This window comes from Mauremys reevesii, unplaced genomic scaffold, assembly GCF_016161935.1.
Source record: "Mauremys reevesii isolate NIE-2019 unplaced genomic scaffold, ASM1616193v1 Contig124, whole genome shotgun sequence".
Taxonomy (NCBI): Eukaryota; Metazoa; Chordata; order Testudines; family Geoemydidae; genus Mauremys; species Mauremys reevesii.
The window spans coordinates 118,957-133,465 of NW_024100743.1; the positions used below are offsets into that span (position 1 = coordinate 118,957).

The window sequence follows — 14,509 nt, forward strand, 5'->3', positions numbered from 1 at the left end:
AAGGGTTCATTCCATCCAAGCCATCTCTGTTGGGAAGGAAGAGTAGATAGGAAATGCACTTTTCAGAAGCGCACTGGGGCACTTGTCAGGCCATCGACATGGTCTCTTCCGGAAGCAGAGAAGAGAACACCACACTGTTTACACAAAGGGAGATTTTATTTCTCAATCTGGACAGTAAGAACATGTCTAAAACAGCCACTGGGGAAATCTACAAGTTTAAAAATATTGACAAAGTTTAAAAGCTTCAACTCTTTTCCAGGCTGCTCGTTCCCATAGCAAGAGCCTCACAGAGAGCCTGGAGAGAGAGAGTCAGGAATGATGACAATACAGGCGGGGGAAGGTACTACATTTATAAACAGCAGGTCCTGCGGTAATGTCACATGCCATCATTGAGGCCTGGTCTACACTGAGGGGAGGGAATAGCGTAGATGAATCGACGTATCTTATTTCGACTTCCCTCCCGTCCTCATGGCACAGGATCAACAGCTGCAGCTCTCTCGTCGACTCCGCTTCCACCTCTTGCCCTGGTGGAGTTCCAGAGTCGACGGGAGCACGTTCGGGGAAATCGATATATCGTGTCTAGACGAGACACGATATATCGATCCCTGATAAATTGATCGCTACCTGCCAATCCAGCGGGTAGTCTGGACATACCCTGAGTTATGCCAAGGTGACAGAAGCTGAAGACCATGTTTCCAGAGTCAGAAGCCAAGGCATTGAATCGAAGGGTTGAGCCACCAGTACAGTTAAAATGATGCACCCTAGTGTTGAGGCAGTTATGCTGGTATAGGAGTGCTAGTCCTGGGATAGCTATTCCTATAGGAGAAGCGGAATAAACTCTACTGGTATAAAGATGTAGAACTACATCCACCCTAGGGGTGGTACTGGGGACTACAGTGCTAAGAAGTCACACCCCTCACTGACCTAACTGCCCCAGTACAAGATCTGTACACAGACCAGGCCTTAGGGTCACATGTTACTTATACAATTTGGTGTGCACTATATAGCCCCCCTCCCCCGAGAGCTTCTGACTCAAAAGCAACATCAGCCTGTTTCTAGCCGTGGAGGAAAGTCCTCTAGGACACCGAGCTTTGAGGAAGTGACACTAGTTCAGTAACATTCACTTTGGGCAGGGAGCAGCTTTGCTGGCATCCTCCACCCTCCTTTGCTCCCTCGTTCCATGGGATTGTTGGCTCCCAGCTACAGGACACGTTCTGCTCATGAAAGCAGTGCGCCTGGAGCAAGTACCTTAGTAACTAGAAATAAAGGGGTTTCTTCCCTTCAGAGACCAGACAGCAAACGTCCTGGAGATGAGTACAAGACACGAGTACAGTAAGACCCAGGGCTGACCCAGTGCAGCTGGGCTCTTGTGATAACTTGATGTTTCGGAAGCTGGTCACCACCCTTCCCCACCTCCCAGACAGAACAGTTTAGTGCCCCCAGCCCGTACCATTTCTCCAGGCGAGACCCTTCGGAGTCCACGCCGCTGTGGTGCTCATGGCCTGCACTGGCTGGTTTCTATCCCGGCCTGTCTCACCAACACTGATCAATGAGATGAAAACGGAGAGGAGTTAGTACACATACACCAGGGTGAGCAGCCAGCATGGCCCGTGTCAGGCTGCCAGATAGTCCATAGGACATGCCTGCATCTCAGGACCTGCCTCCATAAGCCCCACCCACATGCAGCTAGATGAGACTTGTCAGCATGTCCCCACCTTAGTCCAGGTTACCCAGCTCTGAAAGCAGCTCTAAATAGGACCCCCATGGCATCCCCTGGGATCTGCCACTGTCATGTGCTTGATGGGCCTTAGGGATTCTATGCTGTTCCATGCCAGCGAGCACTGGATTGTTCCCCACAACACCCCGGTAACAGGTAAGTCTTGTCCCCAGGGCAGGGGCAATGCCTTGGTTGTAAGCTGCCATGGGCCTTCCCAGGGCAGCCCACACGTGAGCTTGGACCTTCAGCCCAGGTGAACGATGGCCCCCTCCCACCTTGGCAAACAGCAGCTGTTCAGCCACCTGCATGGATTTTACTCCTGGCCGGGAGGGTTTGTGCAGAATGTGCCCACAGTGGCTGGACCACGAGCTCTCTGGGGCATGAACAGTCTGGCTGGTTTGCCCAGCCCCTAGCACAGCGGGGTCCTGCTCCCCATTTGAGGTCCCCAGGTGCTACCACCACTCGGACATTCATGCCAGTGGGGGACCTGGCCTGATCTGTGGCCCTCTTTTCCCAAAGGGGTGCAAAGTGGCTGCTAGAAGATGCCAGAGGAGAGTTAGCTCTTACCTTTGACTTGCACTTAAGGTACAGTTTGCCTTGAAGCCAGCCCAGTCCTGCCTGCACAAGGACACTGGGGGTCAATGGAGGACAGGACCCAACCGGCAGCCCCAGGCAGCTCTTTCCTAAGCTGTATGGTTCTTGGCTCCCCTCCATCTCTCACTGATCATCACCGGCTCCAGCCGCATTAGCCCAGCCCCATGGTCCATCTGCCAGGTGCAAGCGGCATCCAGGCCTGGAGTGACTCATTCCCAGCCCTGCTGAGCACCTCCACATCTGACAGGCCTCAGCATGACAGACTAGCTCAGCCTGCAGATGGCAGCTGTGTGCTGCCATCACAAGATCCCGTGGCCAGCGCCCTTGTGTGATTTGCCTGAATCTAACCAGGGTGACAGTCACCCCTGCACAGGGTGTGGTGCAGGTCAGCAGGCCACATGGCCAGATCCAATGCCCTTCTCTCAGAGCTGCAAAACCCATCTTGCTAAATGGAGCTGGAGTGGGGTTCCCAGCCCTCTGTCCATGGCTCTGAAAAATGGGCAAGTGTTGGCATGTGCCTCTCTGGCAGTGTGGGCACGTTCATACCCAGCCAGTCCAATGCCTGGCCACCACACCCCATTACTTGACTGTCTATGGACTGCTGTACAGTAAATACCCCATGGCACCTCTGCATTCACACCCTGCATCATTAACATACACCCTGCCCGGCATTCACACCCTGTGTCATTAACACACACCCTGCCCAGCATTCACACCCTGCATCATTAACACACACCCTGACCAGCATTCACACCCTGCATCATTAACATAACATACACCCTGCCCAGCATTCACACCCTGCATCATTAACACACACTGCTCTTCTCTGCATTCACACCCTGTGTGATTTAACACACACCCTGCTCGGCATTCACACCCTGCAATAACAGACTCCCTGCCTAGTTCTGCATTCACACCTTGTGTCATTAACACAGGCACAGCCCAGCTTTGCATTCACACCCTGCATCAAGACACCCATCCTGCTCTGCTCTGCATTCACACCCTGCATCATTAACACACACCCTGCTGTCCATTCACACGCCTGCTCTGCTCTGCCACTACCCTCAGGCCGACCTTTCAAACATCGGTACTAAGGATGGGTCCCATCTAACAGGCATGTCCCCTGGGTTTCCACGAGGACCCCGCAAAACCAGCTCCTTTGGGCTGAAAACGGGGCCCAGCCAGGAAAGCACAATTTGAACTGAGACAACCCTGTGAGCTGCCCCCTTGGGAGGGACCCGCCACACCAGAACATGCCTGTCCGCCAAAGCCAGTGGGAGCCCACCGTGCTCACACATCATGCCACCCTCCCAGGGACCAGCGGGGCAACAAGAGCAATATGGAACAGTCAGTGCCAACTGCATCTGCACGTCCCAGTTCTGCCCACCTAGGAGCCGCCCGCGCCGAGCCCAGGGCAAACTCTGGCTCACAGTTTATCGAGTCTCACAATGTGCACCAACCCCAAGGACACAGCGTGTGTTCAGGCCTCTCCACACGACAGAACATCTCCAGACCCTGCCACCCTGGCAGCGCAGCGTCCCTGTTCAGAGCTGGCCGGGCTGGGGGCACGGCGCAGGGCTGAGCACAACACGCCACACGCCTCGGCAGAGCTTGGTGCAGCTCTGCCTAGCCTGAGAGAGGCCCCCAGGTGACCTGCACGTCAGGCTGCCTGGGCACCCGCTTTCCAGAGGAGACTCCACTTCCACCCACGGCTGGAAGCCAACGAACCCGCCAGGGCTCCCGACACAAGATTGTCCGGCCAGGGCAGCCCTGGGGACTGTGGGCTGCTGAACCGCAACCCACTGATGTCAGGGGAGTTTTGCCACCGAGGCCCATGGGGCCGAGATGACACATTCCCAGAGTGCTGCTCTGGCCAGTCACCCTCTGGTAGCGGAGCCCCCTGGGGCTTATGCCCACAGAACAGCCTCCCAGCAAGGCCCACCCAGTCCTGGCACTGGAGTGGGAGTTGGGGGTGTCTCCATTTTTTACCCTGGGTCTCTGCACCATTTGAGGCCTGGGTTCCCTCAGGGCAGGGCAGAGGATTCACGGCGAGCTCTGAGTGCTCCTCCCCTCTGCAGCAGCCGTGATCACTGGCCCCGGCCCAGGCAGCCACTAGTCCCCGGCACTCCCCGCCTGGAGACTGCAGGGAGTGATCTGGGGAGGCTGCTGCTGGCTAGGATGATGCTGAGAGCCCTGTGGACACTGCAGCACACTGGGCCCAGGCCCTGCAAGGCGACGCCTCGGACAGACCCAGACCCCCCTCTGTGGTGGGCAGGCATCCAGCATTGCCATCTCTGCAGCATGGGCAGGGGCTGAACTCAGGCCCAGAGCTCATGGATAAATATTAACTCAGGCGCCGAGGAGAGAACTCTGGTTCATGCAGCAACACCCCTCACCCATCCTCGACTGGGTCTGCAGACCCCCGGTGGCTGCTCCTGAGAACCTGAGCCAGGCAGCCACATGGGGGCTAGATAGGAGGGTCAACGAGAGCTGTGCTGCAGGCTGGAGGGGAGCTGGGACTTTTGTCTCCTGGGGGAAGGAGCATCTCCCATGTGGCTGGACAATCCCCCCAGCCCAGGATTAGGGCTGTGGGGCCTGGCACACAGTGCCGCACTCTGGATCGCCAGCTGGGGTAAAGGCCCCTGGCAGGAGGAGAAACACCCGGGCCAGTCACCCCGGGGCCCGGATGTGGACAGCAACGGGAGGCTGCCTGCGCAGCAGCCCAGCCTGTTCTCTGATCTGCCTGCCTAGCCGCAGAGCCCACCCACAGCAGAGAGAAGCACAAGGGTCGCCCCCACCTTTATGTCCATGTCTGGGGTGACAAAGTCCTTCAGGCACTCGATGGGGCCCATCAGGAACGGGCAGCGGTTGGAGAAGACCTGCAGCGAGGAAAGAGCCAGCCCTTGAGATGGCAATGGACACAGATCGCCCCCTCTCATGTAGCAGCCTCTGGGGTGGGACGTGGCAGCTCTTTAACAACTGCCCAGCAGCCAAGTGCAGGAAGTGAGCAATGCAATGCTTGAGGTGCTCCAAGCACCGCACAGGTGTTAGCCAACAAACCCTCCCCACCGCCCCCAGAGAGGGGCTGGGGCCGGTTACCGTCCCACCGCCACGCATCCCCATCCCCAGAGCTGTCCCACCACCGCGCATCCCCATCCCCAGAGCTGTCCCACCACCGTGCATCCCCAACCCCAGGGTCCATCCGGCAGCCGTGCATTCTCAGCCCCATCCACAGAGCGGTCCCTCCACCTTGCATCCCCATCCCCGCCCCCAGAACTGGCCGTCCCGCCGCTGCACATCCCCACTCTCAGCCCCACAGCCAGCTGGCCTGCTGCTGTGTGTCTCCACCCCCCATCCCCAGGACCGGCTGACCTGCCACCACGCATCCTCACCCCCCTCCCCAGAATCAGCCAGAGCCAGCTGTCCCAGCGCCATGCAGCCCCCTCTGCATCCCGCCGTCATGCGGCCCCATCATCAGGGCATGGAGCTGCCCCGGCTCACCTGAGATGTCTGAAAACTCCTCTGCACTGAAACTCTGCTCCCCCTCCCTGGGGACACTGACGAAGGCCTGCAAGGCTGGGGACAGCACAATGGCCCCAGTGCTGGCCTGGCGCAGCAGCGCCTCCAGGTACCTGCATGGAGCCAGAAAGCATCCACTTACACCGGACAGCCAGGCCCAGCACTGTTCTCCCAGCCTGCTCCGAGTCTGCCCTGCCAGAGCCCAAACTCCCTTGTACCGGTGTGTGAGCATGGGATGGAATTGAAGGACACTAGCAGAGCTGTGTGGGGAGCTCAGAGCTGGGCTAGCAGGGGCTGCGGGCCAGGATTGAGGGGCACTGGCAGAGCTGGGGGGGAGCTCAGAGCTGGGATAGCAGAGGGCTGTGGGTCAGGATTGAGGGGCACTGGCAGAACTGGGGGGGAGCTCAGGGCTGGGATAGCAGAGGGCCGTGGGTCAGGATTGAGAGGCACTGGCAGAGCTGGGGGGAGCCCAGGGCTGGGATAGCAGAGGGCCGTGGGTCAGGATTGAGGGGCACTGGCAGAGCTGGGGGGAGCCCAGGGCTGGGATAGCAGAGGGCCGTGGGTCAGGATTGAGGGGCACTGGCAGAGCTGGAGGGGAGCTCAGGGCTGGGATAGCAGAGGGCCGTGGGTCAGGATTGAGGGGCACTGGCAGAGCTGGGGGGGAGCTCAGGGCTGGGATAGCAGAGGGCCGTGGGTCAGGATTGAGAGGCACTGGCAGAGCTGGGGGGAGCCCAGGGCTGGGATAGCAGAGGGCCGTGGGTCAGGATTGAGGGGCACTGGCAGAGCTGGGGGGGAGCTCAGGGCTGGGATAGCAGGGGGCTGCGGGTCAGGATTGAGGGGCACTGGCAGAGCTGGGGGGGAGCTCAGGGCTGGGATAGCAGGGGGCTGCGGGTCAGGATTGAGGGGCACTGGCTAAGGGAAGCTCTCCCATGGGCAGCCTGCTCCCTTGTTGGCTCTAGAAGTAGGTTTTTGTTCCTTCTCCTCCCCAGCCCTATTTGCCCAGAAAGTGCAAGATCGAGGGGCCTGACTGTTTCTCCCATTGCTGTCCCCATGCTGGGCAGGGCCACCCGTCGCTCTCCGAGCACCCGCTTTCCAGCCCCATGAAATCCCCCCAGGTGCACAGAACCACAGAAACATGGGGCTGGAAGGGACCGCGAGAGGCCACATAGGCCAGGCACAGAGGCAGGACATCTGGACCATCCCTGACAGGGGTTTGTCCAACCAGTTCCTACAAACCTCCAGTGATGGGGATTCCACAACCCCCCTCGGAGCCTGCTCCAGAGCCCAGCGACCCCAGGAAGCTTTTCCCACTATCTAACCGAGATCTCCCTGGCTGCAAACAGCGGATTCCTTCATCTCCCCTCAATGCACATGGAGAACAACTGGGCATCGGCCTTCTTCGGAACAGCCCTGACCGTAGCTAAAGACTGGTGTCAAGTCCCGCCTGGGCCTTCTCTGCTCTACACTCGACATGCCCAAGACTTTCAACCTTTCCTCATAGGTCAGCTCTTCCCACTTCCCCCATCCCTCCAGGCATCTCCCAGGCTCTCCTGCCCCACGGCCCAGGGATACCCAGAGCTCTCTCCTGTCCGGTGGCCCAGGCCAGGCTGCCCCCAGCCCAGGCACCCACCAGTTGGTGTAGATGGTGGTGAGGGTCTGCTCCCCGCTGGAGTCCAGGGGTTGGGTCTGCTGAAGCAGGACGTTGCAGATGATGCGGCTGGAGTCCATGCACGTGAACTGCCCCAGCGACTGGATGAAGGCGAGGTAGGAGCGCAGGCCAGCCAGCACCTCAGAGGGCCGCGCAATCTCCTGCGTAGCCTGGTTGTAGCTGGCCATCCACACAAAGGATCATTCAAATGAACGGGAAAGTGGGCAGCCCAGATGCCTGGGTTCACTCCACCTCTGCTCCGAGGGGTGACAGGCAGCCCAGATGCCTGGGTTCACCCCACCTCCGCTCCGAGGCTCGACAGGCAGCCCGGATGCCTGGGTTCACCCCCACCTCCGCTCCAAGGGTGACAGGCAGCCCGGATGCCTGGGTTCACCCCACCTCCGCTCTGAGGGGAAACGGGGTAGCCCCAATGCCTGGGTTCACCCCCACCTGCACTCAGAGGGGCGATGGGCAGCCATCTGAGCCATCAGCCATTCTGGGGACCCAGAACCTGTCCCCCCACTGCCCAGTTACCCCAGCCATCTGAAGCACAGGGGGAGGAGTCCTCTGAATGGGGAGAACCCCCACCCCCAAGGGATGGCAGAGCAGCTCTAATGCCCCTTGGGAGACCCCACGCGGTGGGCTTACTTGGTCACCACGATCCGGTCCTTCCTCTGGCTCTCGGCCCCTGGCTTGTCCCGCTCCGGCTCCCCCTTCTTGGGGGGCTGCTTCTGGGCCTTCTTGTTCCGGACCTTGCTGATGGTGGAGGCGCAGTGTTTGGGTAGCAGCTTCCCAGGAGATAGAGACAGGGGCACTGGGCGAGGGAGGGGCTGGGGGCTTGGAGGGCCAGGATTTGGCAGCCCCCCAGACGCACATAGGGTCCCCTCCCCCCACACCCCAGTCCTAGTGCAGGACACATCCCACCTGCCTGGCATCTGGCTCTTCTTGCCACGGAGCCACTGGCCACACTGATGCCCACCCCCACCGCCGCCAGGGCTCAACAAGCAGCAGTCACTGGCCATTTGTTCCCTGGCAAGGCTACATGACTCCAACCACGGCCATCTCCATAGCCCCCAGCACCAAACAGCCCCGCAGGGCTTTGCCAGCCTGGAGAGCAGCCTGTGGAGGGCCGGCCACCGCCCTCAGTCAGCGCGCCCAGATGGCGAGCAATCCTGGTACATGCAACTGCTGCTGTGCACTCAGCTGGCACCTCAACAAGGTACCCACCCAGGATCACGCCACACCCTGTGCCCCTCACCTGCCCGCCGAACCCCAGGCTGGAAGCAAACCCAGGGACCCCACCCAGTGCCATGCCACGCCCCATAACCCCCTTGCTCACTGACGTGCCCCCAGTCTGGCAGCTCCCCCAGTACCGCCCAGCCCCATGCCTATGCCCCTCACCTGCTCACAAAGGGGCCCCCAGGCTGGCAGCTGCCCTGGGCACCGCCCCAAGGGTACAAGCTCCTCCGGCACCCCCAGCACCATGCCACGCCCCTCACTTGCTCGCAGAGGGGCCCCCATGTCCCCAGTCTAGCGGCTGCCCCGGGGAGGGGACCCCTTGACACCATGCCACACCCTCCACCTGGTTGCAGAGGTGCCCCCAGTCTGGCAGATCCCCCGGGCACCCCCCGGCACCGTGCCACGCCCCTCACCTGCTCACTGAGTTTGCGCTGCTCGGCACATGTGTCCATGATGCAGTTGGCAGCCTGCTTGGCGATCTCCTCTAGGAAGTTGTTGCATAGACCCAGGCTGCAGCTCTTCAGGTGGGGATACTGGGGAGAGAGGCCAGGGACGGCTCACGGCTCTGCACCCTCACCTGGCACCTTCCAGCCACAGATCTCAAACGCCAGCCACTGAGCTTCTTACCCCATGGGAGAGGCAACCCTGCCCCTTCCCCATGCGTTGTCCTGTCTCCCCCGCCTGCTCCTCACCCACACATCTCCATGAATGCCTGCCCACCCCTCCTCCCCCCGAGTTCTCCCCACATGGATCATCATGCATGCTCCCCGGCCCTCCCACACGGGGGGTTTCTTCCCCTTTATATTGCCACCCATGTCCCCATGCATGTCCCCTGATGCATCACCATGCATGCCCCCCAGGCTCTCCCCAGGCAGTGCCCCTCCTCATGCAGTACCCCCCCCAGCCATGCACCTCCTCTGGACACATGGGGTGGGTGCAGTGGGCAAAGTGGCTGCAGACGAGCGGGAAGGCGATGGTGAAGCGCAGCATGGCCGGCTCCTCCATGGTCAGAGCAAACAGCTTCTCAAAGGGGCGGACGTAGAAACTGTCGGGGTAGAAGGACACATCAGCGCAGGTGGGGCAGGAAGAGTCTGTGTGCGCGCACACGTCTCTCCATGTAGGTGTGTGTGTGATTCCGTGTACATGTGATTCTGTGTTTGTCTGCATGTGCGAGTCCATGTGCATGTGATTCCATGTTTGTCTGTGTGTGCATGTGCTTTTCCATGTAGGTGTTTGCATGTGATTCTGTGTGTGTGATTCCGTATTTGTGTGTATGTGTGTGATTCCATGTGTGTGTGATTCTGTGTTTGTGATTACATGTACATGTGATTCTGTGTTTGTGAGTGCGTGCATGTGATTCCATGTGAGCAGCACCACCCCAGCCCCTTCAGGTTGCTCAGAGGCCTGGATCCCACTGGCTGCTGTGCCCTCTGCAGCTGCATCTCAGTCCCTCATACCCTGGATCAGAGCCAGGTTCTGGGGGGCGTGGGTCTGAATGTGCCAAGTATAGGGCCAGAAGCCAGGCCTTAGCAACACTCTTCCCACCCGCCATCTGACTGTCCAGTGCTCCCAGAGCAACCCCTGCCCAGAAAAGTCAGTGAACAGGCCTCACACCACGGCTCCGAGGGCAGCAGATCCTCTCCTGCACCAAATGGGGCGACGGGGAAACTGAGGCACTGATGGGGTTGAGGCAGGCCCAGCACTGGCCCCGGGCTCCGGGCGGTGCTGGCCTGCCCACACCAGGCACTGCGCATACACACCAGAAAGCCGACAGGTCCGAAGTCTCCACTACCAGCTCCTCCAGTGAGTCCAGCATCCTGGAGTGGAACATGATGAGGTTCATCACACGGCCCACGTCCGGGCTCTCGCGCAGCTGCATGGGGGCCTTGGCCACACTGGTGTAAGCCTTGGGGGAGGCGGAGAAGGGGGTGAGAAAGAGCCCAGCCCCAGGGCTTGGGGCAGCCACATCACCACACCCCCACCATCAGCCCTGCAGCTCCCCCAGTCGAGCAGAGCGACTCTGTTAGCTGCCAGGACAGGGCGCTGTGCGCTTGGTGCTGCCCTGCCAGGAGTGGTGCCACCAGCTCCCGCTCCCAGCTGTCTTTCCCATGGGCCTGTGGCTGGGCAGGGGCCGCTCCCAGGGCAGGGGAGCCCAGAGCCAGGCCATGGCCCTAGTTAGTGAACAGAAATGGAGCAGAGCTGATGTGGGTGTGGCGGGGGGCAGGGTTGCCAACTGTCTACTCCAGGGGTCGGCAACCTTTCAGCAGTGCTCTGCTGAGTCTTCATTTATTCACTCTGATTTAAGGTGTCGCCAGTCATACATGTTAACATTTTTAGAAGGTCTCCCTCTATAAGGCTATAATATAGAACTAAACGATTGTTGTATGTAAAGTAAATAAGGTTTTTAAAATATTTTAAAAGCTTCATTTAAAATTAAATTAAAATGCCGAGTCCCCCAGACCAGTGGCCAGGACCCGGGCAGTGTGAGCGCCACTGAAAATCAGCTCACGTGCCGCCTTCAGCTACCGGCCGCTGGAGCATGTCAGACGTTTGTCTGCTAGACTGAGGAGCCTAAATGCACCCTTTTCCGTTTCTCCGGCGGCAGGTACTAGGGACTGTGATCTAGTCGCCCTTTGACCTGCTCTTTCTGAAGATAATCCACGGAGAACCTGCAGTGTTTCGCTAGAGTATTTTTTCCAATGCTACGGGGAGCAGTCTGGCCTGTGGTGCTGGGGCTGCCGACTCCCAACCCCAGGGCAGGATCCACAGCGTCCCCTTCCCGCAGGGGTCATTTCCCATCTCCCCTCGCTCGCTCTTGGCCCATGTCCCGTCAGGCCACGCCAGGCAGAGCGGGTGCCACATGGGCCTTGCAGCAGCCGCGCCCCCTTTGCACATCTGTGCTGGGGTATGGGCCACGTGCAGCCCCCTGAAGCAGAGCCCCTGGCACAGCCTCCAGCGCAGCTCAGCCCCCTCCCACCCCCAACCCACTGGACTCCAGCACAGATTTTGCTGCATGTGACAAAGTGGGAATTTTCTGTAATATTTTTGATGCCCGTACGTGCCTCAGTTTCCCCCAGACTGTGCATTGCTACCCTGTGAAGGGGACAAGGGTTAAGTTTGCACTCGGGGCTGGCTAAGAGATGGGGCGGGGAGGGAGGGTTGCCTGGCTAGCTGACCCTGAAGGTCACTAAAAGTCTGGCTGAGGCCGACCCATCTCAATGGAAAATCCAGTCACCAGGACAGTGATACCTCATGCCCAGCGCCAAGTGGGAGGAGCAGGCCCCCCTGGAGAGCAGGCCTGGGCGGGGGGAGGTGGGTGCCTGAGTGTTGGCTGCTGGAAGGAACCCCCAGTCCCTGGGAGCTGAGGAAGGGAGGAAGTCAGAGAGGGAGACACGAGGCCTGAAAAAGGAGCTCCCTGGGGCCCCGGCCTGGCCACGTCAGCCTGTGCTTTCCCCTTTGGGTCGCTCTGCTGAAGACTCCAGTACTGGGCTCCAGGGGACACAGCTGGGCTGGGGGAGATGGGGAAGGGGCGTCCGGCTCTGACGAGGGGACCCAGCGGCACCAGGAGCCTGGCTCAGGGAGCTGCTGAGCAGAGCTCCCAGGGTGGGGCAGGAGGGCTGGAGCCCCGAGGGTCAGTCTCAGGAGGCTGGGAGGCCCCATAGCTGCCCTGGAGGAAGTGAGACCACCTTAGGGTCCAGCACATTAAAGGAGTCCCTCCAAGGGCCTGTCCCAAAGCTGGGGTGTGGCACCGATCCTGGGATCTGGGACACTGTACTAGTCACTTTGGGTGCTCCCTGCCCTTCCCCTGGGTCTGGTGGGGATCCCCCTCCACCTCCACCAGCCACACACCCCCCACCAGCTGCCCACTGCCTCCCTGCCACTGCCCTGCCCTCAGCAGCTACCCTCCGCCTCCCTGCCAGACGCCCCTGCCCCGCCACCTGCCTTCCACCCCCAGCCTGCCTTGCCCCAGCAGCCATCCTCCATGCCCGTGCCAGCCCCCACGCATGCCAGCCCCCCCCACCTGCTGCCCCCCCAGCGCCCTCTTACCCTTTCAGACTGCTGAAGAACTCCTCGGTGACCTTGTGGATCTGCAGGGCGTCGTCGCGGATGAGGCTGATGTAGAGCGAGCCCTGCAGGCCCAGCTTCCACAGCTCCAGGCACTGCGGGTTCGAGCTCAGGCAGCCGTGGCACAGGAGGAAGCCGACTGCAGGGAGGGGCAGAGGGGAGGGGTCAGGGGCACAGCAGGGAGGTGAGGAACACAGAGGGTGGGGCGGCAGGGGGCAAAGGGGCATGGCAGGGATGCAGAATGTGGCAGGTCAGGGGAGGAGGTGGCAGGAGTGAGGAGCACAGAGGCTGGGGCAGCAGGGGTCAGGAGGCACAGGAAGTGGGGTGGCAGGGGTCAGGAGGCACAGGGGGTGGGGTGGCAGGTGCATGGCAGGCCACAGGGAGGAAGTGGCAGGGATGAGGGGCACTGGGGCTGGGGCGGCAGGGGTCGAGGGACCCCGGGGTGCGGCATGTCAGGGATACAGTAGGTGGCAGGGCATGGGTGGCAGGGGTGAAGGGCACAAGGGTTCAGAAGGAGGGGAAGGGGCGTAGTGAGGGGGATGTCAGGGGCACAAGGGGCACAGAGGAGCTGCCAACCCCGACTCCCCATCCTGCCCCCTCCCATCACCATGGGGTGAGCAGGCACTGCCAGGCATCCAGAGGTCAGCAGACGCAGGTGCTGCTGGGCCAAAAGGGGCAGCGATCCCCAGCACCGAGGCCCCAGATTGGGGCTGCTAGTGTGAGGTAATGGCCAGGGCTGGTCTCTCTCTGGTCTCTGGTGCTTGTGACTTTCAGAGAGGTGGGACCTGCCTGATCCCCCAGGACTAGGCAGGTGATGTGATGAGTGTTAACCCTTCCCTGCCACCTGCCTGCCCACCACACTGGGGGCCTCGTACTGTGAGAGGTACGTATGGTGGGGGGGGCATTGTCCTGGCTCTTGGCCCTCACTGCCCCCTTGGCCTTGTGGGGGACTGACCCAGCCCCCCAGCCCCCATGGCCAAGCACTTGGGATCATGGGGTCCTACCTGAATGGCTGCACCAAGAGGCACCCTGCCCTCACTCCCCATGGACAGGGGTCAGCCATGCATGCTGGGAGTCCCTACACTGGTCCCTACACTGCTGGACAAGGGGTTGGGGTCTGTCCCAGCCCCCTCAGCTGGGCGAGCCGGCTGCAGGCAGAGCCATCGTACAGTGTCCTGCGGGCAACACCCCCCTGAGCTGTGCGTTCAGGGCCCCTCCCGACGGCCCCCAGGCCCCGGAAGTCCAGACTCACGACATCCGAGCTGGCCGGGCTCAGCATGGTGGCCGCGTTGCTGATCAGGCTCAGGAGCTGGTCGCTGCGCCACTGCTCAGCTGACTGGTTCCTCCGGGCAAAGAGGAAATGGAGAGACAGAAGTGCACTGGTCACGGCCTGGAGGGGGCAGGGGGCAGTTAGCAGGGGCAGCAGCAGCAATACAACAGCTACAGCTACAACTACAAACCTCCTAGAAGGAATGTTGCGGGCCAGAAATGAGCCCGTAACTATGTGCTGCTCTCAGGGGAGGATAGCACCATAGGGGGCCTGGGGCCAGGCATAAAGCATTATGTGGAGCTAGGTTTGGGGCTGGATGTGGGGCCAGGCCTGCTGGGGCAGGTTCAGATCTCAGCTGCCCCTGGCTGAGAATCTGGAGTGAGCCAGGAGCTGTCCATACCACACCTCTGGTCTCACACACATTGCCCCACAAGCAGCGTCCGGCCCCTCACATGCA

The 14,509-nt window shown here is 60.7% G+C and overlaps 1 pseudogene; it reads right to left on the minus strand.

Moving 5' to 3' along the window:
* Window positions 1-62: 62 nt before the first annotated feature.
* The window catches only part of LOC120392923, a 48,333-nt pseudogene continuing 33,886 nt past the window's right edge, over window positions 63-14,509 (minus strand).